Source organism: Equus asinus, chromosome 23 (genome assembly GCF_041296235.1).
Source record: "Equus asinus isolate D_3611 breed Donkey chromosome 23, EquAss-T2T_v2, whole genome shotgun sequence".
NCBI classification, from domain to species: Eukaryota; Metazoa; Chordata; class Mammalia; order Perissodactyla; family Equidae; genus Equus; species Equus asinus.
In genome coordinates, this window is record NC_091812.1 from 22,463,289 (window position 1) to 22,487,704 (window position 24,416).

At 39.0% G+C, this 24,416-nt stretch overlaps 1 long non-coding RNA gene across 1 annotated transcript in view; it reads left to right on the forward strand.

The window, feature by feature from the left end:
• Positions 1 to 2,603: 2,603 nt before the first annotated feature.
• LOC139041749 (uncharacterized) overlaps positions 2,604 to 24,416 on the forward strand; it is a 69,835-nt gene continuing 48,022 nt past the window's right edge. The window contains exon 1 of the long non-coding RNA XR_011497598.1: positions 2,604 to 2,694. This is a non-coding gene — a long non-coding RNA (uncharacterized lncRNA). The remainder of the gene's footprint in view (positions 2,695 to 24,416) is intronic.

A 24,416-nucleotide genomic window follows, 5' to 3' on the forward strand; every position in this document is an offset into this window, starting at 1 on the left:
CACAGGTTCCTCAAAGTGTGATCGTGGAGCTGGTTAAATGCTAATTCTCTGGTCGCATGCTGAGTTACTAAATCAGAATGTCTGGAATGGGGGTCTACAAATCTGTGGGCTAAAATCTGAAAAACATGGCTTTCGACCTGGATATGGAAACTAATATTTTGTTGTTGTTGCTTTTAATTTTTCTTCCTAGAGTTTTTTTCTAAAAATGGAAAAAACTTTATTTTCTTTCATACGATTATAACATCACGTATTTTCATTGTAAAGAAGTTCTGATAAAGAAAAACTTAAATAATAAGTTAAAAATCACCAGGATTATCATGACTCAAAGATAACCACTGATGAGAACTAACATTTTTATCCATTACATGTCACAGTGAACAAAGCCCAATCTGTGAGCACAGTTGCTGCTTTCACTGAAACCTAGGATCTTAACGCCAGGAGGGAATGTGGAGATGGTATAGGCCCTACTCCCTCATTTTTATCAAGGAAAATTGAGTGATTGTCTCTGTGGCACCAGTTCAGCCAGTGTCCAGAATAAATAAACCTCATAGTTGTCTCCATCGAATGTAGATGAGGTGTCAGTTTATCTATCTAATAGGTAGGAACTTTAGGATAGAGCTCAACATGGTTTCAAATCTCAAAGATGCCTAAATAGTATGTGTACATAATAAATCTAATGGTTTGCCCTTGGAGAAGAAAACGAACAGGTAAAGAAAGATATCATAGGAGACCCACTAATATTATTTCTCCATCCTTGGAGAAGTAGGGTACATAATAACCACCATCCATTAGTCAGTTACCAGTGCAGTATGTGATAATATAAAGGCAACTTCCATTCATCTATTCATTACTTTAACAGGTATTCTTTGAGCATCTCATTTGAGCCAGGCAGTACTGCTCTGGGACTAATGTCTTGGTGAGAAGCAAAGTGTACACCTTGAGGATATCATTTAATAAACTTGTACTTTACTAAAATGTAATCTTATCTTAAGGTGTTCTATTTGAGGCTGGGTTTTCGAGGCTGGGGAAGTCGTATGCCTCCTCCTTCAATTTTAACTTCATACCCTGCATATCATCAAGTGAACTTAATGAGAGTATTCCATCTCTGGAGTTGCTCAATATTTGGAGATTACTTTTTAATGAAATATCTTGTTATCATTGTCCAAATAACTGATGACCTTTCAAATGGAAGCCATATGTAAATACGAGGACAGGAAATTAGTGTTTTTCTTTGTACAGATAGAAAAAGAGAAGGTATATATCATGGTGTAAAGAAAAGAACAGGAGGCTAAGAAACTTCTGTTGAATGTCAATACAATTTCTGCTTGGTGAACTTTAGTTTACCAGTTATGTTGCTGTCATATGCACCACCCCATTTGCCCTTCGGAATGTCACTGTACCACAGACGGCAGCTAATGCTGTTACCCATGGCACTGATGGTGACTGATGAGTGAGAAGTTAGCTGGTGGGTGAATGCTTGGTGAGCCAATAGCACTCAACAAATTTAAGGTAGTAATATGAAGATCAGTACATGTGTATTATAGTAAAACACTTTGTGCTTCTCATAGCAAGGGCATCCAATGCCAGGAAGTAATTTTTAGGGACATTATCAGTTTCCTGGAAATGCGAAGCTTAAAAAGCTTTACAAAAACCTTTCAAGAATCAGACACTTTCCAGGTTATCAGGCTCCATGCCCCCATTTTATCGATGAGTAAAGTGGAGTTCAGAGAATTACACGCCTTACCCAACTGGGACTCCTGTTACGCCTTTCTACTGCACACATCTTGCCTAGAGAGTCTCAGAAAGCACATCTACATCTATCCCTCTTTAGTCAGTACTAAAGGTACCTCACATTGTGTCTTATCTTTCATGCAAGCATCCAACCTTTAGATGGTGGTGAGAGTCATGATGTCAATTGATGGGAGAGTCAAGGTATTTATTGAAAAATAACACTCTCCGCATATACTTGGTGAGTCCAATTAAATTAAGGCTTGTGAGTGGAGTGGAAAAAGGGGGTGAAGTGTAGGGTGGGGAGTAAGGGAATGTGGGCATGGGAAGCCAAGGGCAAATGAGAACATTTCTGGAAAGTTCAGACAGAGAAGGGCTTTAACAGAAATGTTAGCCATGTGATCTTAAAGAAAAAAAATTAATGTTTGACTTTTGAAAGAAAACCATAACTCTTACCTGTCTTCCTTACAATAGGGCCCAAGTTTATGATCTGGCATTTTAACTCATTTCATAATGTATTATTAGGACAAGGCAAGGAAAATGGTTTATAAACATGATACTCTGCTGAGAAATGTCTAGACAGCTGTTTTTGTTCGTTCCCTCCTCTCCTTTCCAGTTGCTCAGAATTTGAATGTGAGAAAGAGACATAAGACCTTCAAATAACAGGCCAAATAAATGTCTTTTACATTCCAGAAGGGAAAAACAGTGGGTCTCAAGGGCTCAGTAAACTGATTCTAAGTTGGCCTGGAAGAGCCACAATACTTTTGGTTCTCTGGACTCCTCATGGTCCCTACGGAATTATTCTACCAGTCTTGAAAAGCAGCTCTGTGACAATCTGGGAGTTTTTATCTTTTGTAGTGAATTACTGTATCCAATGCAAATCTCCTCCAGGGCTCAGAGAGATCTCAGCAAGCAAGGAATATGGAACTGCTCAAATCAGGACTAGATGGGGACTTTGAAGATAAGGTAAACTGTGTTTTCTTGTTGACAAAATAATCTGAAGCTTTTGTTGTGTGTTTCCATAAGAGCCTTCCAGGCATAAATCAATACGGCAGCACCAGCTCTGTGAGAATAAGAAATGATAAGTATAGTTTTCAGCACCCCGTAACCACTCATTACATTTATTTCCCAGTTTTCTTTGTTACTCCTTTCCTGTTCAAATCTGAGCCAGCACATTTTTGGCTTCCTAGCTGAAGTAGGAGGCACTGCCAATCAGCAGGAAATATAATACAGATAAGATTCATATAAACTCTTTTGAACTGGTAAAATAGCTGGATGGGAAATGGATGTTAAATTGTTTACATTTGGCACAAGAAGAAAACGTTCCTTTTTTAAATTCAAAGCCTCTGTACCTTTGTAAATGAAAACAAATCACACGGGTCATGTAGTGTTCCACTCTGTAAAAGCCATCAGGAGACTGATAAAAGCTTTTGTAAATCACTAATTTTATCTGGGACTTGCTCAAAGCATCCTTCCCCAGATGAAAATGATGTGGCCCTTGCTCTGGGTCTTTGGAAAAACTGTGCAGCAGGCTCCCAGCCTCCTCAAAGGAGCACTCTACAAACAGTGGCAAGTGGCTTGCAAGGGGCTGCGGAAAGCTTTGGGGGAGATGCCTATGAATTCTTATTTTTCAACTTAGGTCTTTCCAAAACCCTGTGAAGGTGAGACAGCATGAAGGATACATGTGTGATCTGAAGACATTGACACTGTGAAAAAGCTTTCATCTTGGCAAACCTTGGCACACCCAGCTAGGTGCAAGTGATAAAGGAGTAGTTTTTAAAAATGGACTGTTGAATTCCATGAAACAACCAAATGGCTTATCCAACAGAATGATAAATTTCCACTTTGTCTGAATTTTTACACGTTTCAGCCTTTTGATCTCATGTCATCCGAGCATAGTCTAGACACTAAATGATGTAAAAATCACTCAGAATGTGTTTAGTAGTTAGGTGAAATTAATTGCAAAGCTGAATTAGAGACAGCTGACTGGGCAGTGAGCCCTCTGCTGTGGGTGAGATGCAGAGCCTGGGATGTCTTGTCACTGCGGCTCCCCTATGCCATCAATCTGTGTTACTGTGTCATGGTCAAATATATTGTAGGTTCAACCACGTGGATCAAGGAGAGGGGACAGTAGGACTATGCTTCTTCAGACTGGCCTCATTAAGTTACATACTGGCCTGAGTTGCACATTAATAGAAAAAAACCATTGGGTTTTTATTATTAAAACAATACTGACCTCAGGAAGAAGCTGATAGGCGGAAGCTCCGTGCAATTCTGTACATCCTTTCGGAACCCTTAGACCTCTTCCTGTTAGGGTTTCTGCCATTCATCCTTTCCGCAGAGAAAATCCTGGACTACAGTCAGGAGTGTGAAATGAAAGCAAATGAAGAAGGCTATCTTCATCCACCTTGATCTCTCACTTATATTCAAGCAATTTAATAATTTGTGAATCAGGAGATTGTTTTCTTTCAAACTCTGGTGTAGGTACAGTTTCCTGAGATTTCCAAATGGTGCAGCTTGCACAGGCAGGGGAGGGAGATGTGAGCACCCTCTATAAAGTGCCTTCCTTTGTAGCCATTCTCCTGCCATGCTGGATATGAGTACTCATTTTCAGAGGATGACTCGTTGGCAGGATGATACCCACTTCCCCAGTCTCTACGTGGTTTTGTAATCATTCCAGAAAGGAGGTTTGAGACCAGACACTTGTCTCTCTCTCTGCTACCTATTGGGCTTCTTCTAGCCAGCACCCCACAGATTTCAAACAAGTGCCAAGCATGGAGCAAAGTCAAGGAAGCAGGACACGGAGGAGTCTCTGGCCTTCTGAGTGAGCCTGAAAGGACACTTTGAAGTCAATAGGCTCAATGTGGAAATCAAAAGGAAGTCTGTGGAATGCATCGAAAAGTGAGAATGATTTTCTTTAAAGTGAACTTCACTAGCATTCCCCAGGGACTCAAGTGCTGTTGGCAGCCCCAGGTTTGCTGATACTGCCACAGATGGGCCCTATTTATTGCTGAGATGAAAGAGCCCAGTGTTACATTAAAATAACGATAGTGTGAATGCTCAAATTAGATCACAATGATGGGACATCATTTTAAATATTCAGAGAAGTCACTACACATTCGTAAACCAGCAGTTTTGTTCAATACTTAGACAAGTTTTATACCTGAATTGAACACAACCTCCCATTAGCACCAGTGATTTGCATTCACTGCACATGAACAAAAGTAATAAACAAACTGAAGTTCCTCTATTGAAATTCAAGACAAAGGAATCCCCAGACATATAGGGGAGATGCAGATACTCTGAAAGGCTTATTTTTTACACTGATGAGAAATAAAACCTCACCTCCATCAAGACTTGGAGACTTTCCTGGAAATAAGGAATCAGAGTTTTGTAAATATCAGCTTATTGGCAGCATTGTTGGGTGGATGGGTGAAGTAGTTCCTACCTAGAATTTGCAGAGGGATCTCTTAGGAGGAACAAGTAAGCAAGCAACAAGTAAACACTTGGGGTTTTAATTAAATTATTAACAAACAAACCTCAGTTTGAAAGTTCATTAATAAGAATGCATCTGGGATCCCTAGCGTTGATATAATCAAGCCCAGCTTATTGTTAGGAAGTGGTGGGTCAAGGAGAGCAACAGGGATGCACTGCCTCCCATTTTCCTATTTAGTTATATTATTTTATTGAAACAGAGGCTGTTCTCCAATGACAGACATTTAGGATATTTGGTGATGGAGTAATAGAGCATCATCATGGCATTGCTGTACTAATGATACTTGGCATTGAGTTTAATAAACATGACTGGATAACAGGTGCTTTCCTGATGAGGCGATGACTTCTGCAAATCAGGCTAAATGTACTGAGGCTGGTTTGTGGCCTTTTCCTGGCAATTTTAGTTTAGAGCTGGCATTACAGCAGCAGTCCTTGATAATTTCAATCTGATTTGAACATTTCAGTAGGATGTTGCTTCTGAAGTTTGTTCTTTTCTTCAAAGTTTGTCCCTCCAGCTAGTTGTTGACTGTCTTAGTTTGGGCTCCATCAGAAACAGACCCTGAGACAAGGATAAAAATACAAGTAGATTATTTGGAAGGCAATCCTAGATAGGGTTGCCAGATTTAGCAAACAGCAATGAAGGAGCCTGGCTACATTTGAATATCAAGTAAACAAAAAAAATTTTTTTGTATAAGTTATGTCCATGCAATATTTGGGATATACTTACATTAGCAAAACAAGTTATTGATTATATGAAATTCAAATGTAATTGGCATCCTGCATTTTATCTGGCAACCCCAGTCTGAGGAAGCTAAGAGAGTGGGAACATGAGACAGGCTAGGGTAGGAGATCAATGCAGGGTGCATTAAGGAGCAGATGTGGACCACTTTGGCTCAGTCCCTCTGGGAACTTTGGCAAACTACATAGGACATACCTAAGAGTTGTTCTATCTGGGGACAAAAGAACCTAGGGCATGTATCCATCGTCTCCTTACACTGTTTTTAAGGGTTGATTCTGGAGGCATAAGTCCCGCCACCCATTCTGTTTGCCCTGGGGAAGGGGGTGAGGGGACCACCTTCCTCTAGTCATAGAAAGCCCTTGACAGAGAGTTGTAGGTACTTGAAGTAAGAAGTCCCTGGCAAATACTAGAACCTTAAGTACCAAGAGATATGGGTAAAACCCTGATAGTGTCTTGTTTGATGACTTTGGGGGAGTCATGGCACCTCTTGGTGTCTAAATCGTCAACTAGTCACATTTCTTCCCAGAAGCTCTCTCCTGAGGACACTGAGCCACTGATACTCCTCTTCTCTAGGAGAAGCTGCTCGTTTCCCAGCTTGGGGCAGTGAGGTAGGGTTGGTGTTCCACTCAGTCACTCAGGGTCTTTCTCCACCCTGGTTTTTCTTCCTTACTCTTAGGGTGTGATTATACCCTTGTCTCCTGCTTCACAAAGAAAATAGAAACCATTGGATGAGAATTGGTGGGGATTCTTGTCATTGAAATTACAAATTTTCCACACTCGTCTTTTTCTTCTTTTCTTTTGATACAGTGGTGGAAAATAGGTTATGTATTTGTTGCCTCTTGTTGCATCAGTCTCTCCCCAACAGCCCTTCCAGCTCCTTTGGTCATTTCCTCTGGGAAGCCTGGTCTGTTCTCTGTCTCCACCCCTACTCCAGTATGAATTAGGTGTCCCATCCGTGTCCTCCCATGGCAACCTGTACTAACTCCTTGTCTTGCACCGAGGACACTGTAACATAAGTCCCTAGTCATAAGCTCTAGGGACAAAAGAGATCATAGATTTGACTGGTTCATAATTGTAAGCTCAGTAGGTATTCAAAAAGTATTTGTTGAATAAGTGAATTAAAAAATGAATTTGCATTGTATCCATTTCCTACCCTCCTTAGAGATGGGCATTTTTATTCTCAAGCATTAGATTTCAATAAGATCTAGTGAATCTACAGAGATTATGGATACCACAGGAAGGTATTTTTAAGTGACCCTGAAAGGAATGATTAAATCAATCAGTTTAGTCAATAAAATGGCCAATTAAGAGGAACTTGACCAGCTTATTTGATGAATTTTAAAAGTCAGTTCAATCAGAATGAAGAGAGTCTACAGTCCCATATAGGCTTAGTCTGTGTTAGACCTCAGGAGGGATTATGTGTCCCAGCAAAGAAAAGATTAAAAAATTCTCAATGGAGAAGAAATGCATCTATTGATATAAGCATCAATATCCTGTCAGTCCTTTCTCATTGGATTTCTCCTTCAGTCTTATAAAAAATGGAAGTTGCTCATAAGTTAAGGACATGGGTGCTTTGTTATTTCTTAGTGTACACATATTTCAAAATATTAAATTAGTTTCTTGACCATCACCTTCTTCATTCTATGTAAAAGATCTCATTATACAATCCCAATACATGTACAATGTCTACTTTTAAATTTCAGGAGAAGAACATGAGTTCTTCTATCTCACTGAGAATATGAATAAGATTTTAATCTTCAGGCATCCAGAGGAATCAGCACATTTTGGTAATTTTTTTCTCCTATTGAATAAGTTCGTTCATAATTTCTTTGAGAAATTTCCATCCTAAATCATCCGTTAAAGCCTGGTCCAGAAGTTCATTTTGTTGAGTACCCTATGATTTCATTAGCAGTTATAAATCTCATAGTTATTGATATCTCGAGGTAGCCTGAAACACACGTTATTGGTCCCCAAATTGCAAAGACAAAAAAGGACTTGGATAAGAGTAAAACATTACAGTATCTAAGACCAAGTATAAAGTCAAAATACATTTAATCACCTACAAGGTAATTTTGGTATTTGCCTGAATGGGTCTTCTATTTGATCAAAATTTTGTATGCTCTCATTCTTTCTGTGACCCAGTAAAACACTGCCATTATAATAACCTCTCACTAATCGAAGCTAATGGTGGGGAGGTGTGTAAAATTGAAAGATGATGAATTTCAAAGTATTTGAAACAGAAGATGAATTTCAAAGTATTTGATAAAAATTACCCAAACGCACTTTGATTCTCACTCACTTGTTCAAGGAGCTATATATTCTTCCCTTGCTCATCCTCCAGCTTGCCTTCTCTATTCATCCATCTTCAATTAACTCCTTTCTAGTGTGGACTGTAATAAATAGAGACCAGATCCCATAGTAAGCTCAGTGGCAAGACAGTACATTGAGCATTACTGTACCCACTCAATGAAGCCAGGCTGTGCCAGGAAGAACACCTCAAGTCATGATGAGCATGCAAAGCATGGGTAATGAAGAGCTGATCATATTTCTTGCTTTTCTTTAATTTTATACCTCCATTTATTGAGAGGTTAAAAACCAGCTAAACTATACTTAGAGATTTTTTAGAGGGGCAAATACAGATAAAGAAGGTGGAAAATCACTGTATCTAGTGCTCGGGATAAGGAGTTCAGCACTGAATTCAGCTTGAGGCCCATGGAAACTAGTGCAAAAGGCAACCCAATCTGTCATATAATTCTTATTATTTGAATTTAAATTTAAAGATGTTTAGGAAGTATGTGTGCATGGCAGGAAATTCTAAGAGAAATACGTCAGGGATCATGGATTGTTAGGGGAGGGACATTAATGACACAGTGGAACGTGCCTTCTTAAAACAATGGAGCACCATAATATTCTTTCAATTGGTTATTAGAAGTTTTTTTTCCATTTTAAGGATTAAAAAAAATGGAGTCACATGTGCAGAGTCAGTAGGAGAAGGAGAATACAGACTTCATACTTAATTCCCCTCTGCTGGATGTTTCTCTGCTGCATGGTGGTCCAAAGCAATACAAACATAGCTCTTAATGGAGGCATTGGGGGTGCTATTTATCACTTCAACGCACTGCTTTAGTCCATAAAATTCCCAGAGACAGAGCTATTTTTATGAGCCATCACACAGTTTTAGTAGGACATTTGAGGTTGGACTAAGTCCATGTTTGGCTGCTTATATTAAATTGTCATTCCAAAATGGGGTGCATTTCAACAGGGCTGGCATGGAACACACTCCTCCTTGCTATCACCAAGCCAATGGACCCAGACCTGTCTCTGCATTTATGGTGTCATACTCACCCCATCTTTCACCCATGGTTAATGGCACTAAAGCTGGCTGAGTGAAAAAATGAGTACCTCAAGAGTTTGGCCACTGTATTCTATATTTAGATGTTTTATAAATCAAGGCACGTAAATAATCAAAACCTTTATTCAAAAGCAATTTTCCCCACAGAATACTTTTGTTTGGTTTGATCTTATTTTTTATTTTTCTTTTGGCCTGCAGTTTAGGTTAGAATAGGGGTAGAAGTTCCAGGATGCCAGGTGAAAGGCCAGGATAAGGATACTATGATAGCAACCAGAAAATAACTGAAATCTCAAGAGACAATCTTTTCAGCCACATCTCCCCTGATTTTTCAAAGGCTGAATTGAGCCAGTCTTAACTCAAGTGACTGAAGGAGCTATAAACCCTGCTTTATTAAGCATATGCCCAGTGGTTGCTGACGACCAGCCAGCCACCAGGCTCTGGTTTGCCACGTCTTCGCAGCAGGCCTCTTTTTTAATCCAGGTCACACCTCCAGATGGCTGCAATTCACAAACCTTCATAGCTGTCTATCTAATTACAATCAAACTTGGCTAAGGCCAAAGTCTACCAGTCATGCTCTTGTTTGCGTGAAATGAGTCAGCACCTTCAAAATGGAGGTAATAGAAACAATTTCATGTAAATAACAGTTGATGCAGCTGCTGTAAGAAGCAGCCTTGCCTCCCCTACTCATCTTCATTTATCAGTTCTGTGTATGGCTCCAAAACCTACATTTCCAGTTCTCATCCTCTTTCAGATGGCTAGTAGAGAATTTTCCTTCAATGTTCTGCTGTCAGTTCCACATCACACAACAAAATGCAAACTCATCATTCCTCTTGGAAACCAGCTCTATCTCTTTATATTGCCCTCTTATTCTTTTTTTTTTTTTTTTCCAAGAACTACATCAGATCTGGGTAAATTCTCTCTCCACTCTGTTCTCTGTAAGCAGGAGTGTGCATGACCCTACTCCTCCCTGCAAGTCTGTGTAAGATAGCTTCTTACTACCACAGAAGCAAACAACTCAGCAAATTTCTGGTTGGAGCAAATGTTTCCTCAGTATTCAGTAGAACCAGAGAAGTACGTTCAGCCTCACTGACAACTTCATGCTCTGCTTCCATACACATTCCCTGCCCCCATAAAATTAAAAATAAAAACATTACTAATTAGTAAGAAAAAAAGTGTATATATATTAACATATATACACTATTATGTAAGGAATCCTACAGTGCTCTGTTTTTTCCTGTGATGATGAATTCTGTATATTTTTTAAAATTTAATTTCTACTTGTTTCTTTTTTCCGTAGCGTTCCTCTAGATTTGCAGATGCCCTAAGAAAACGCTTCATCTGCCTTTGGGGGCTCCTGTTAGAAGTATCAATGGTTCCTTAACGCTGCACATCCACACCTGTCTGTGATCTCTCGCTTGAATCTCCACCTTCCCTCTTCACCAGACCCTCCTTGTTTGTTGCATCTAGGCTGTAAGTCTGTATTGTGCTCTTAGAGCTCATTCCAAATTTCCTGCCTTTGGCCACTGGTTTGGGCAGGCTGTGCCTTTTCCTTCAGTGTCTGAGCCTCCTGGCCCCTAGCAGAATGCTGGTTCCAAGCCACGGCCTTAGGACCCGAAGCACGCAAGTTCACCTCAGTTCCCGACTGTTTATCTGGACCCTAGCTCATTTCTGATTGTGAGTTCCTAGGCCTTCCCAGAACTCTCTGGTGCAGGACCACTCATTTTCCTCTCAGTGTCTCTTTGACCCTCCTGCTTTCAATTCTGCTTCCCATCTCTGACAACTACCACTGCTGGCTGCCTCCTGACATCCATGCTTTAAACCTAGGAGTCATATTTGATATTGTTCTTCTCTTGTCCAGAATCACTTGCAGAATGCTTTTGGCTTCTCATATTATTGCCAGAGATCATTGTTCCCATCTGAGACTCTCGTTATAATTAATATTGGCCTAGTCCGGGCCTATATCAGTCCCTACTATTTTCCACACATCTGGGACACAATTACCAGTTTAATCTTCTGGAAAACACCACTTTAATTGTAAGACCCCACAATTCAAGCACATATCTACATTCCTTTTTGTTGACAAAACAAATTCCAAATTCCAAACATAGTATTTCATAAATAGGCCTTAACATATCTTTTAAAACAATATTTACCTATACTATTTAGCTTACTCAGCTGGTCAACATAGATCCCCAAGATAGACCTCATGCATCTGTACCACTCGGCTTGCTCAACTGCTCTCCTTTCCTAAAACACCTTCATGCCACTGGTAGGGTGGTTTTACTTAAGCCAGATAACCTGTTAAGAACTCCAGAGTACTCACTGTGCAATGAGGTTAGGAGACAAGATGAATCCTAAATCCTTCCGAGCTTAGAATTCCATGATTCAGAGGTATCGTTCCATCTTCATCCACCTCTTTCAAGTCCTTCAAATTGTCTCTAAGATCACCTGTGTCTGCTTCTAACCCCCAGTGAGCGTCTCTTCTTCTGACTTTATTGTGCCCTTTCTTCCACTACTCATTGGCCCATAAACACACATCTTCTTGTATGTCTGTTTAACTTGTCGTGTGTCTGTCTTTTCTCTCTAGCTCCTGAATTGTGAGATCCGGGTGTCCCACCATCATCTTGTAGTAGTGAGTCCAATCATTATCCATTGATGGATGTTGAGTGGATCAAATCGTCAGTGAAAGTTGCTGGAAAATAAATTGGAAATGTGGGTACCACAAGGGGCCTCGTTAAACATACTCTCACTGGTCTAATTGCATTTAATTAAGTCCGTTGGGGAATAATTGCCCCTCAGGCCGTGTCATCCAAGGTCAATGTGACTCATTTTAATCAGAACTTCTCCTAGGGGTGATGGAGCAATTACATAGCATTTGGACTTGCATCTATGGCTTGATTGTGGCACCATTTTAATTTTGTATGTGAGACATCTGAATTCTAAAGCATAGGAAGAGGACTCTGTAAATCAGGCCGAAGCATAGCCATTAAGACTTACTTGCACAGTCATCCAACATTTCCTCACAACTTCTACATCCTTGCTGTGGACTTTCTTTTCAGAGGCCCTGGATACGCGTTAGATGACATAATGATCCTGGGCAAACTAGATGTGAAAGGTAACTGATGGTTAAAGTGATGCAGTGTTTTTGATAAGTATGATTGTGCTGTTTATCTAGAAATGTAAAGTAAAATAAATTATTGTGTGGTAGCTTTGAGTCTCCACTGTGGCATTAGCCTCTGGACATGTTAAGTAAGAAGTTAGTAACTATAATAGATTGACAGGTTTTACTTTCTGGACACTTTTGAGGGGGGGTGGGATTCACCCTGAGCTAACATCTGTTGCCAATCCTCCTCTCTTTTCGTTTGAGGAAGGTCAGCCCTGAGCTAACATCTGTGCCTGTCTTCCTCTACTTTATATGTGGGATGCCTCCACAGCATTGCATGTGGAACCTGCAAACCCCGGGCCACCGAAGCAGAGCAGGCAGAACTTTAACCACTCAGCCGTGGGGCCGATCCCTCTGGATACCTTTTTTAATCATTACAGTTACGGGCTACATCTTGAATCCACTGGCTTCTGCTCTTTGATCCCGAGTGTATGGATTTTGTCATCAAAGAAAATGGTTGCAGGAATTATAGGGCAGCTCCTGTCTATTTTGTCCTCAAATTTGGAGGAAATGTTTAGAATAATTTAAAGATTTCTCACAGCCATGTATTATTTACTCACAAAGTCTTTTTATGCAGGAGTGAGCTTTGTCATTGTCTAGTTATTATAAAGTTATCATAAAGAGGCAGTAAGCCACTCATTGAATAACAAAATAAAAAATTCTTAACAATGTTGGAAACTTTTTATGGGGAGTAGATGTGAGAGAAGGTGTTGGGATGGTGATACATAGTTTGGAAAATATAGATGATATAGGGAGGGTGAAAGCCATGGGATTCAGGTCAGCATCTAGGGCTTGATCCCAATTCTGCCCTTTCTGTGGTCTGTAACCTTGAGCTCATCATTTGATGTCTCTATACCTTAATTCCTTCAACTGTAAAATGATAATTACTGTTCTACTTACTTTTATTGAGTTCTTAGAATTATTTGAGATTTTTTTTTTTTTGAGGAAGATTATCCTTGAGCTAATATCTGCTGCCAATCCTCCTTTTTTTACTGAGGAAGATTGGCCTTGAGGTAACATCCATGCCCTTTATTTTATATGTAGGACATCTGCCACAGCATGGCTTGATAAGCAGTGCATAAGTCCGTGCCCAGGATCCGAACCTGTGAACCCCTGGCCGCTGAAGTGGAGTGCGCTAACTTAACTGCTGGGTCACCAGGGCAGCCCCTGAGATAATTTTTAAAAGACAAAAAATTTACACTGCTATACATGTTTAACCTATTAATATTATATTTTTCTCAGTTGCGTTGAACTGCCCTTTGAGTCATTTGCAAATGGCTCATCTTAACTTCATTTGTATCCACTCAAGATCAAAATCTACTCATGTGACATATAAGGGTAGTGATAAATAGGAACCATAAGGGCAGTGTGGAGTCACTGGCTAGAGAGTTCATGATTCTTATTATCAGATATATATTAAGTTTCTAACATACGCTAGACACTTATAAAAAAGATGAGATACATGGAATTCACTGCTTTTATCAAGGGCTATATCTAAACATAAAAGGCCTTATCATCTAGCTCTCTTAATAGTGCCCTCAAGCGTGGAGAAGAATTCAATTCATTATTAAAAGGATTATTTTCTGTGTGCAATTATTATCTCTAGGATGCCCCACAATACAAAGGGAAAATGAAAATAAATAACAAAGTAGAAATGAAGAATAAGGATTAGAAATTTCAACCTTGGAATAAAATCTGAAAAATATCAGAAAATATCAGAGCGCAGTAAACACCAGAAGTAATTTTAAGGGTCTGAGTTAATCTAAGGATGGCTTTAGAGAACAGCTATTGGTCTCAAGTAATAATACCATGTTTAGTTCTGTTGGTAGTTCAGGCAAGAGAATGCTGAGGAAATGTGATTAAAAACTCTGGCTCTGTGATTGGCTGGGTGATTCTGGGCAAGTCAGTGAGTTGGTGGGGGTGGAGAAACTCAAGTACCTCTGATGTGAATGGTGGGGATTTGTACTAGGTGATTTCTAAGAGACCCTCTGGGATCTGCAATTCTGTGCTTTGTGAGAGGTGTCATGTAATATAGTAAATAAAGCCATATCCCTGAATAAAGCCAGTCAGTGCTCATGAGTCCCCCTTCCTTTGTGAGTTGTCCCCACCAACACATCTTCATTTTATATATGTTACATATTCCCTTCAAAATCATCTTCCTGAGTCTTCACATATGAAAAATCGTATATCACTTCCTAGATTCTTAGCATGTGCTACCTTATAGGGTACATTTTTGAATTTCCCCTGTTTCCCCAGGACTTCTGACACTTAACATAACGCTTTGCATATAGAAGGCATTTGATGGATGACGATTAGCATGTGATAAAGTTTCAGTTTCTGTATAAGATGTATTTCTCATCAATTTAGAGAGGCAGTCCCTATGCAATGGAAGGATGAAGGTTCAGGGACATGACGGGAAAAGAATGGTCCTCAGCACTAGATACTTGTTTGCAAATCTAGCTTCATTTGCTTGACTCATTTTTCTTCATTATTGGATTCACAACAAACCCAGAACCTGGCATTTCTTCTTCCCAAAATATAACTTTTCAAGTTAAAAGATCTCTGCTTTTGGTATGGTATAAAAATCTCTGTCAAATTCCCTTCTTAAGATGAGAATAATTTTTGTTGATTACATTGCTCACTTTTATCTCTTATATTTCACATTCCATTATTTTATTTATTTATTTTTTTGAGGAAGATTAGCCCTGAGCTAACATCTGCTGCCATCTTCCTCTTTTTGCTGAGGAAGACTGGCCCTGAGCTAACATCCATGCCCATCTTCCTCTACTTTATGTGTAGGACATCTGCCACAGCATGGCTTGCCAAGCAGTGCCATGTCCGCATCCGGGATCCAAACTGGCTCCGAACCAGTGCACCCCGGGCCACAGAAGTGGAATGTGCAAACTTAACCACTCTGCCACTGGGCCCGCCCCACCCATTAATTTTTATATTAATATTCTCTCAATTCCTTTGATAAATAAAATTAAAGGTGACCAAAAAACCCACTCTTCGTATATGTATGTCCAAATCAGAAGTGTGTAATTTCCCATCTGGTTCACTTAAATACTCTAAAACATCTTTCCAACTAGCAGTTAAAAAGTTGTCTCTGAGCCTTAAAAATTTTTCACGTAAATTTTTGCAGCTTCTTTATATTTATGTTCTCTTTCCAATTCCTGGAAAATACAACTCAGAGTTCTTAAAAAGTCATTGAATTCATGGTTTAAGTCTGTATACCTTTTACACATTTGTTGATGGGAAAAGAGTTCCATAGACTAGCTCCTTCCTGCATAGATTTTAAACCTTGTTTTCCCTCCACTAGACATGTCAGGCATGGTAAGACATATTAATAGCGCCTTTGGCCTGTTCCTTCATGTTTCCATGACAAGTGGCTAGGCATAGCGGGCAGCAGACTATTCCCAGAAGCCATTCTAAGCTCAGACAGTAAAACTAACTTAACTATATATGGAGTTGACTGCATCTCACATAAATATATCTGACTAAACCCAATAAATATCTCCCAAATTTAACCTTCACTGAGCCATAATCCCAAAATGTTCATGGTCACTCCAATATCACCCCGTAAGGGGGAAGTGTGATGGAGGGAAAATCAGAATGGAAAGAGACAGTGGTCTTAACCAAATGCAGTTAAAATATCTTCCTTCACAACCTTTAAAAAACATATGAGCGTGTGAACACATCGCTAGGAATCTTTCCAGAAAAAGTACTCATGCAAGTGAGGAGACTTGAACTTCAGTGGTATTAGTGTCTTTATAAATCTACCTCTGTAACTTTCAGATCATTTTAATCACATTAGAGGAAGTAAGCATGAGCTCAAGTGGGTGGGAAACACTTATTGCCCAATTCCATTAAGAGAGCGATTTTATCTACAAAAATGGCAGTCTTTACCCTGAGTTCTCAAGCAGCAAAAGTATTTTTTAAGCATGAGTAAATTGACGATATGTGCACCACAGTCCCCACGTCAAACATTTTCAAGTACGGCTAAATATTTCCATGCAATTTTTTCCACCTTCAATATAACATGAAGCATATTTTAAACATTAAAGCATCCACTTTTTAAATTTGCATTCTCTAATACATCCTTAGAGTCTCTTTCATCAACTCTGTCTATATGGTATCTATCTGTTTGTAACATCAATCACAGTTGACACAAAGGGTTATGTCTTTGTAAAATGATTCCCACACTTTAACTGCAATTACTTACCAAAAACTCTTTATTGGTCAACAATGTGAAAATGCTTCCCCTTAGCCAGGTTACTTTAAAGCAGTGTTGTGGCTTGGGAAAAAAATAAGCTTCCATGAGATTTTCCTTATCTCTGTTTCCCATCTGGCTTGCTGTTATAAACATTTAATCCAGTGTTTGCTGCCAACATTTCCCAGAAAGCCTTATAATTGCTTGGAATTTGTATGAACAGTTCCAGTCTGGTGCACAATTAGGGATGCGCTATAAAATTTTCATTGCTCGATTGAGTTGAAATTATAAGATGGATAGGGAACAATAACACCTATAGTTGTAGACTATAAAAATAACTACCAGAAATTTGCAAATAATAATACCGATAGATAAAATTTTGATTTGTAGTTATAAGCCCCAAATGAAGAAATCTCAATCCAAACATAGACCTAGAATATTTAATGAGAAACTTTATAAGTGAAAAAAAAGGACTTGAAGTTTGAAAATTCACAGGATTCAGGAGGAAAAGAGGGAAGGAGCACTCACTGCCCTGTGCTTTCCCAAGTAAAAAGGCTTTAGTACAATACTCGTTGACTCCTGTAAGAGGCAGTCTTTTTTCTGGTCCTCCATACCTAAGGAAACAGAGAGAGAAGTAAATAGTGACAAAAGGCAATTGGTATCAATGTCCTGCCAGTATGGGCAGATTAATCCAATTGGCATTTTTCATTTCTGAAATAAGCTAGTTGTACAAAACCTTTCGACAGGACTTCCTGTCATACTGTGGGCTATAATTTCCACTGCTTCTACATTTCTCGGGGCTCCAAAATTGCTCTACCATTGGCCATGCCATTAGAATGTATCCATTAAGTTAAGTGAATGGTAGTAGGTCTGTGCCAGTTTGTGTCTGTGAGTGTTTGCACGTGCCAGCATCTAATTGAAAAGTATATGGTCCCACGCTTGCACTTCAAATGTTTCAGCTCGGTGGGCACATAAAATTAAAAGAATAACACTGCTGGGCTCTTGGCCTACAAATGCATTTGAGTGGAGAAGCCAGGTGAAATGTAGATAATCCAAATGGTGGTAAATTGGGATTTCTGAAAACCTCTTGCTATGGAAGGCTTGCTGTGAAAGGCCCAATGTGCAGAGTGAGAAAAAGCATTAGCTATTAAGAGCCGACTAGGGTAGAAAAACCAATGTTACAGTAACTCAATATCAGATCCAGAAGTGTGGTCTATCTATCTATCTATCTATCTATCTATCTATCTATCATCTGTCTACCTACTTACCTTACCTACCTGCCTATCTACCTACCTACTTAATATGTAGGGAGATATTCAGCTGCTCTGCCGGCCCATCTACAGGTGAGACGACATGGGAGACAAACTGGCCTGTCGAGGAAATGGAGAGTTCCAGCACGAGATGATTTGGAATTTGTAGTTTGGTTTTTGATGACTTGGAACCTGAAGGAATATAGCAGTCACATTTTGGCTCAAGAAGTCATTTAAACCCCAAATTTCCAAGGCCCTAAGGATTAAGGATGTAGAAAATGTTTCCCAAACTCTGTGTGAAGTTTAAACACTGCTATTTACATGTTTCGACACTTCTGACCCAGCACCTATATTGTTCAGTTTCCATGGACGTTTGTGTGCCCCAGACCCAATGCTTGTGTACGTCAACTTGGATCATTTCGTACCATCTTACTGTTGGAGTAAAATGGCGCATTCTAAGAAAATTCTGCCCTGATTTTAAAGACTATAGGCAGAATGGCATTACTTTCTCTCTTAGTGAATTTTGAGCAGTAAAGAAAGGCACATAGTGAGCAGTGAGCAGATTCCCACAGTCCTGACTCTGCTATTGAACACCTGGTTGATATTAAACAATTCACAGGCAACAGTTTGCAATCTTGTGAGCCTCCGAACCTTCATCAGAAAATTAAACCTAAGCGTTCTGGCCCACAGTATAGATTATTCTGACAGTGCAATTAGATAATAATTTTTCTTTCCTAGTACTTTTCCCACTCCAGATTAATTGTATGGGGAATATATAGATAATTTGCGTCTTTCTTTTTTGTTTATTTTAAATTTAACTTTGTGCTTTGATGTCAGACAATTCTGTCAGCGATGTATAGCTGTGAAACCATGAGTCTCTCAAAGTTTCCTTTTCCTCATACGTCAAATAAGATTAATAGTAGCTACAATGCAAGTTTGTTAGAATTATTAAACAAGATTGTATATGTGTGTGTATGCATGTATGTATACATATGTATACATATACTTTACATATTTTATATACATTCATACATACATACATATTTTACACACATGCATATAGTCATGCTCCACATAATGACATTTTGGTCAACAATGGACAGCATATACAACTGTGGTCCCGTATTACTACCATGTAGCCTAGGTGTGTAGTAGGCTGGATCATCTAGGTTTGTGCAGGTACTATGGGGGAAAAGAAATTTTCCTCTAACCTTCGATGTTCTTCTGGCCAGTCAGAGAAGTAAATTGATATGAGACAGATTAACAGGAGACAATCAAACAAATTTTAATAACATGTGCACATGGGAGAAACCCAGGAAAACTGAGTAACTCACCAAAAAGGCCGAAGCCCTCGGCTTCAATACCATTCTCAGCTAAAGACAAAAGATCTTGGAGTGGGGAGAGTCAGGAACTTCAAAAGGAAGGAAGGAAATTCACAGTTAGGAGAAAAGGAGCAAATGTTTGGAAAGCATGTGTTTGGCCACAGAAACAGAAGAACACAGATGGGAGCTTGACAAGGAGACTTTTCTAGGTTCCTCCCCATCGAGCCCCTAGTTTATGTTACGCTAAGGTGATGGCTCGCTTCCTGAGATAAGTTTTCATCTGAATTCCTTCAGCCAGTTAAGGGGGAGGGAACAAAAAACTTTTTGAGTCTTTTGCTTCTTAAAATAATCAGTCTAAAATAATCCTCGTGTTAAAAAACATTTTGGGGTGGCAAGCTTTGTTCCCCTTCAGTACAGTCTGTGAGGTTCACACAATGACAAAATCACCTCACAGTACCTTTCTCAGACCGTATTCCATTGTTAAGTGGCGAGGACTGCATACACTTTATATACATATATACATGCATACACACGTATATATGCGTACATACGTATACACACACGCACACATATATATATACTTTTGTACAGTTGGGTAATATGATGTTTAATAAATAGTAGCAGTAATTGTTGATTTCCTTATTACATGCATAATATTGTAAACATTCAGGGTAGCAAGACATTCAAAGAGAATATACATTCTTGAGTGGTTTAGGAAATAAAATATTTCTCGTCTTTGGAGAGAAGTTTATAATTTGCTATATATTATCCGGAAAACTATAAAAATACATCTAAAGTTTGACTCACATCAAGTTTAAAATCTTGGAAAATAGTGTCACCTCCATAGCATATTACTGGATCAGAAATCTGGGGATAATTTCAAATCTTCTTTTCACCTTTGAAAACAGATTCAAAAAGCCTTAAATTTGCTACTCCCCAGTGAGGTAAGTGTGGCCACCAGCTGGGGGGGGGGTCTCACCTATGACAGTAACTACACAATTCCAATTTTCCTTCCATTTCCTCCTTTTCCGGTGAACTTGTTGGGCTGCCAGTTAGTTAGAAAGTTAAAGTGTAAGAAGCCACAAAAATGCCTCAAACTCCATTATATGAAGCTCCAGAGATTTACTTGGAGATGAAGATAACCACAGAATGAGAACATTTTGAAATTTCTCAAGCCAAAACTTGTCCACAGAAAGGACTGATTGTGAAGGTATTCTAAACGCTCCCTCTCAAGTTTCCTTTCTGAAGGAAAAGAAACTATATCCAGGCTGTGGCTTTGGAAAGCCCAAGAGTTTTCTTGCATTGCAACTAACTTCTTTAAGAAGCATTTGTGAATTGCGTATGTCTGTGTTGCAAGGTGGTGTCTGTGACTTTAAATGTGAGGCATTTCCAGTGTTAGACCTATTTGGTCATTAATTCTGCCTCTTTGAAAATGTAGGAGAAGGGTCTAAAGTAACAGCGTGGTATTTGTCCCCTAGAGAAAGTATCCTGCCCTTACAATTGCCTCATAGAAGCTTTCTATTAGCGTTTCAGAATTCGCTGCCCTGGGGAATAACAGAGAGAAATCCCTGAAAGGATTTTGGAGTGACACTGCTGAGGTATCCTGGGAACATTGCTGGGTCCCCTCCAGTCTGCACTTGGTCTCTATTACCAATTTCTGACCTTGAGCAAGCCACTTCACCTTCCTGTAATTCAGCTTTCTCAACTGTAGAACAGGCCTCATAATATTTGTAACTTAACTCCCCAAATGGAATGTTGTAGAGATGAATGAAGCAATGTTTCCAAGATGCTTGGAGGTCCGGGGTGAAAGTGTTCTGAAATGGAGCACGAAGTTAAGTCCTGATCTGCCTTGTGTATAGCTGCTGGATACCAGCCATGAGGTTTGTACCCAGTGTAGACAGCATCTGACCATCAATCTACTCCAGCTCCTCAAGACTGTGTTTAGGCTGGCAAATCAATTTGAATGCACAGGGTCACTGCAACTCACTATTTCAGTCTATGCTCTTCATTCACAGCCTGAGTTGTCTTCCATGGTTCAGATTACTCCTACCACCCTTGCATCCATCTGCTATAATTGTCACTCACTTTTGAAATACTCAAACCCTTTCCCTTTTATTCTTTACTTTCGGCACCATTTTTTATACAGTTGTCCCCTGATATTTAATAATAACAAAAAAGATTAAATGTTGTTAAGTATATGCACTTTTAAATGTCACTTAAAAATGTAAACTCAAAAGTGAAAATGAGGGAAATCAATGGGATTAAAAAGCATTAAAGGTCAATGCTATTTAACCCACAATACATTAGTTTGATCCTTAGAAGAAATGTGGATAACAATCACTAGATCAAGTTAGGAAGTTATTTTAATGCTAATGCATGTTTATAGGCTTTTAGGATAAAGGTATATTCATTTGCTTCCTGTTATAGTAACATCCTGAGATAGTTTTACTTGAAATCTCATCTTTAATCAAAAGTAATCATGGTACCTAACTCTCTCTCTTTAGCACACACCATTGCCTCCTTCTTGCCTGCTCAGGCCCCAACGCAAGCGCACAGACATGCCCATGGAAATAGTTATTAGCCATAGATAGGTTATTGAAATTGAACACATAGAGGTCCATGACAAGATGTAGATGCCAAGAAGTCTCATTGCTGGTTAGATCTCCCTTACTGGCTTTCTCACTGTCTCTAAAATTCCCAGATTACTCATTGCCTTAGGAAAGAAACTGAAGACTGTCGAGATGCAAATATTTACAAATGAGTCAATGCCATTATCTTGGAGGTCAAGGAAATGAGCAGTGATGCAGGTCAGTTTTGATAAAGGGGAGCAGGAGAAAAGCTGTGTCTGTAGAATGGGTTGATACTAAGCTGGGGATGTCAGACAGTGCATAAGTTGGGGGGGCTTCTGGGCAATAAAGGAATAACAAGACAGTATTTGATACACAGAAGTGATGACGGAAGCCCAAAGACAGATTGGAGAATTTTAACACCATGGTAACAGGGCTCAATATTATGTCACATGTGCTGCTTAAGAGGGTACGAATATTCTATGTGTTCAAGAGATGACTCAAAAAGATCATAATAACTTCATTTGAATAACTAGAGGGATCCTTTGGATGAAGGATTAGCATTGTTCCGAGAGGGCACTGGAGGAAGAGTCTTGGCCAATGGTTGAATCTTCCTTACTATGATCAATTGCTTCCTACATCAGAATTTTCCAATGGCTGCATGCCTCAGAAGGGAGAAGAGATTCCTACCACCGGAATATTTAACACGAAACTGGATGTAAATTGATGTGCGTGCTGCAGAGGAAGTTGAAGCACTACAGATGTTGAGCTGGAGCAAAACCATGTGACAAGTTTTTTATACTCTATAATTCTATGACTTTACCAATATTTTGATGGCTGACATAGCCTATATACTCTTATATTAGAAGGCGAATTGGAAATAGACTTATCAGGCAGCTATCAAGAGCTGTATATTCTGTGTGTTACCTCATTTAAATGTCTTAACAATTCTGTGAGGCACTTATCTTCATTCATCAGATAAAGAAACAGCCTTGGAGATATTGAATAAATTGACTAGGCTATACACTTTACAAGTAGATGTTGGACCCAGGATTTAAAAGTAGGTCTTTCTGGCCTCAAAGCCCATGATCTTTTCACTAAGCCATCCCCCAACCAGGGGAAGTGAACTCTGCCCTGGGCTTTTGGTAGAATGACTAAATGAATGTCCATACTTTCTAGGCACTGTCTGTGCTAAGCAGTCCTAAAGGAGAGGAGGCTGGGTGAAGAAGACAGTGAGCATATGCTACAGGCCTTTGAGAAGCTGTGCCCTGTGGAAGCCTGGAATTTTTCAGTTACTGAATTATCATAATCAAGTGTTTCTTCCAGCTACTGTATCAAAAAGCAGAAGTGTGAATGGACATTCTTCAACCTGGTTCAACATTCTTCAACCAGGTGCTGACCCAAGGAACCAAGGCTAAGAGATAGAAGTATAAGAAATATCCTGAAACCCACCAAGATGGAAAAGGGAGATTGAGAGCCTTATAAGAAAGAAATGTTTCATCATTGGTGATAGCTTTGCCACTATTAAAAATGGGCAATTTAGTTTCCAAGACATTTACTGTTATCTGTTGGAAAATTAGAATGATAAATATATTAATTTAAGGTGACCATAGACATGAATGTCACCACATAGTTTTATGCAATGTACAATCTACAATGTACAGTGATGAGGACCAGAAGTTCTCATCTGGGATAATCACACTTGAAATAAGCCTCATGAACAATATTATTACCACTGTTTATAAATAATAATTCCTTAAATAAGATATTAAGGACTTGGAGAAATAGAACATACTAAAAGTATGTATAATTGAGAGATAATTCATTCAATCATTCACTAATACAGCAAATATTTGTCAAGTGTCCATAATGAGCCAAGCTTTATTCTGGAAGCTAGTTAAATAGCAGTGAATAACACATACAAAATTCTCTCCTCTAACAGAGCTTACATGGAAAGGAATAACAATAAAATTTATATAAGTATATAATTTTTGAGAGAATAATATGTGCCAAAAAGAAAAAGTCAAGGACAAGACACACAAAAGTGTTGGGTGATAATGTATTTGAGAATAATTCTACAATTTCATGTAGGTCTGTAAATAGTTTGTGTTTCCATTAGTCATAGTGAAAGGTCTCATAACACACAGGCATCAAGTAGAGTCTTCAGAAGTGTACTGCCTGAGTACCAAAGCAACATTAGCTCTAAACTAACATCTGCTCTGGACCTGCCCTAACAAGGTTCAGAACAAAGACTTGAAAGGATTTGACTGACCTTAAGTAACTTGACTTCATGCCAGGACAAAATTCAACGTGATTTAAAAGAAAACAACCAAATCTGGTAAACAGCAATGAAAAATTCACAATATTTGGCATCCAGTCAAGAATGATCCATTTCTCAAAGGAAGAAAATCGATCCAAAACCAGGAGAAAAAACAAAATCAAACAATAGAAACAGATGTTAAAAATTAGAGATGGAAGGAATTAGGAAACAAAGACATTACAACAGCCACTCTAAATATAGTCAATACATTTAAGAAAATAGATCAAAAATAAGCATCATGAAATAGAAGATATTTGATATATAAAAAAA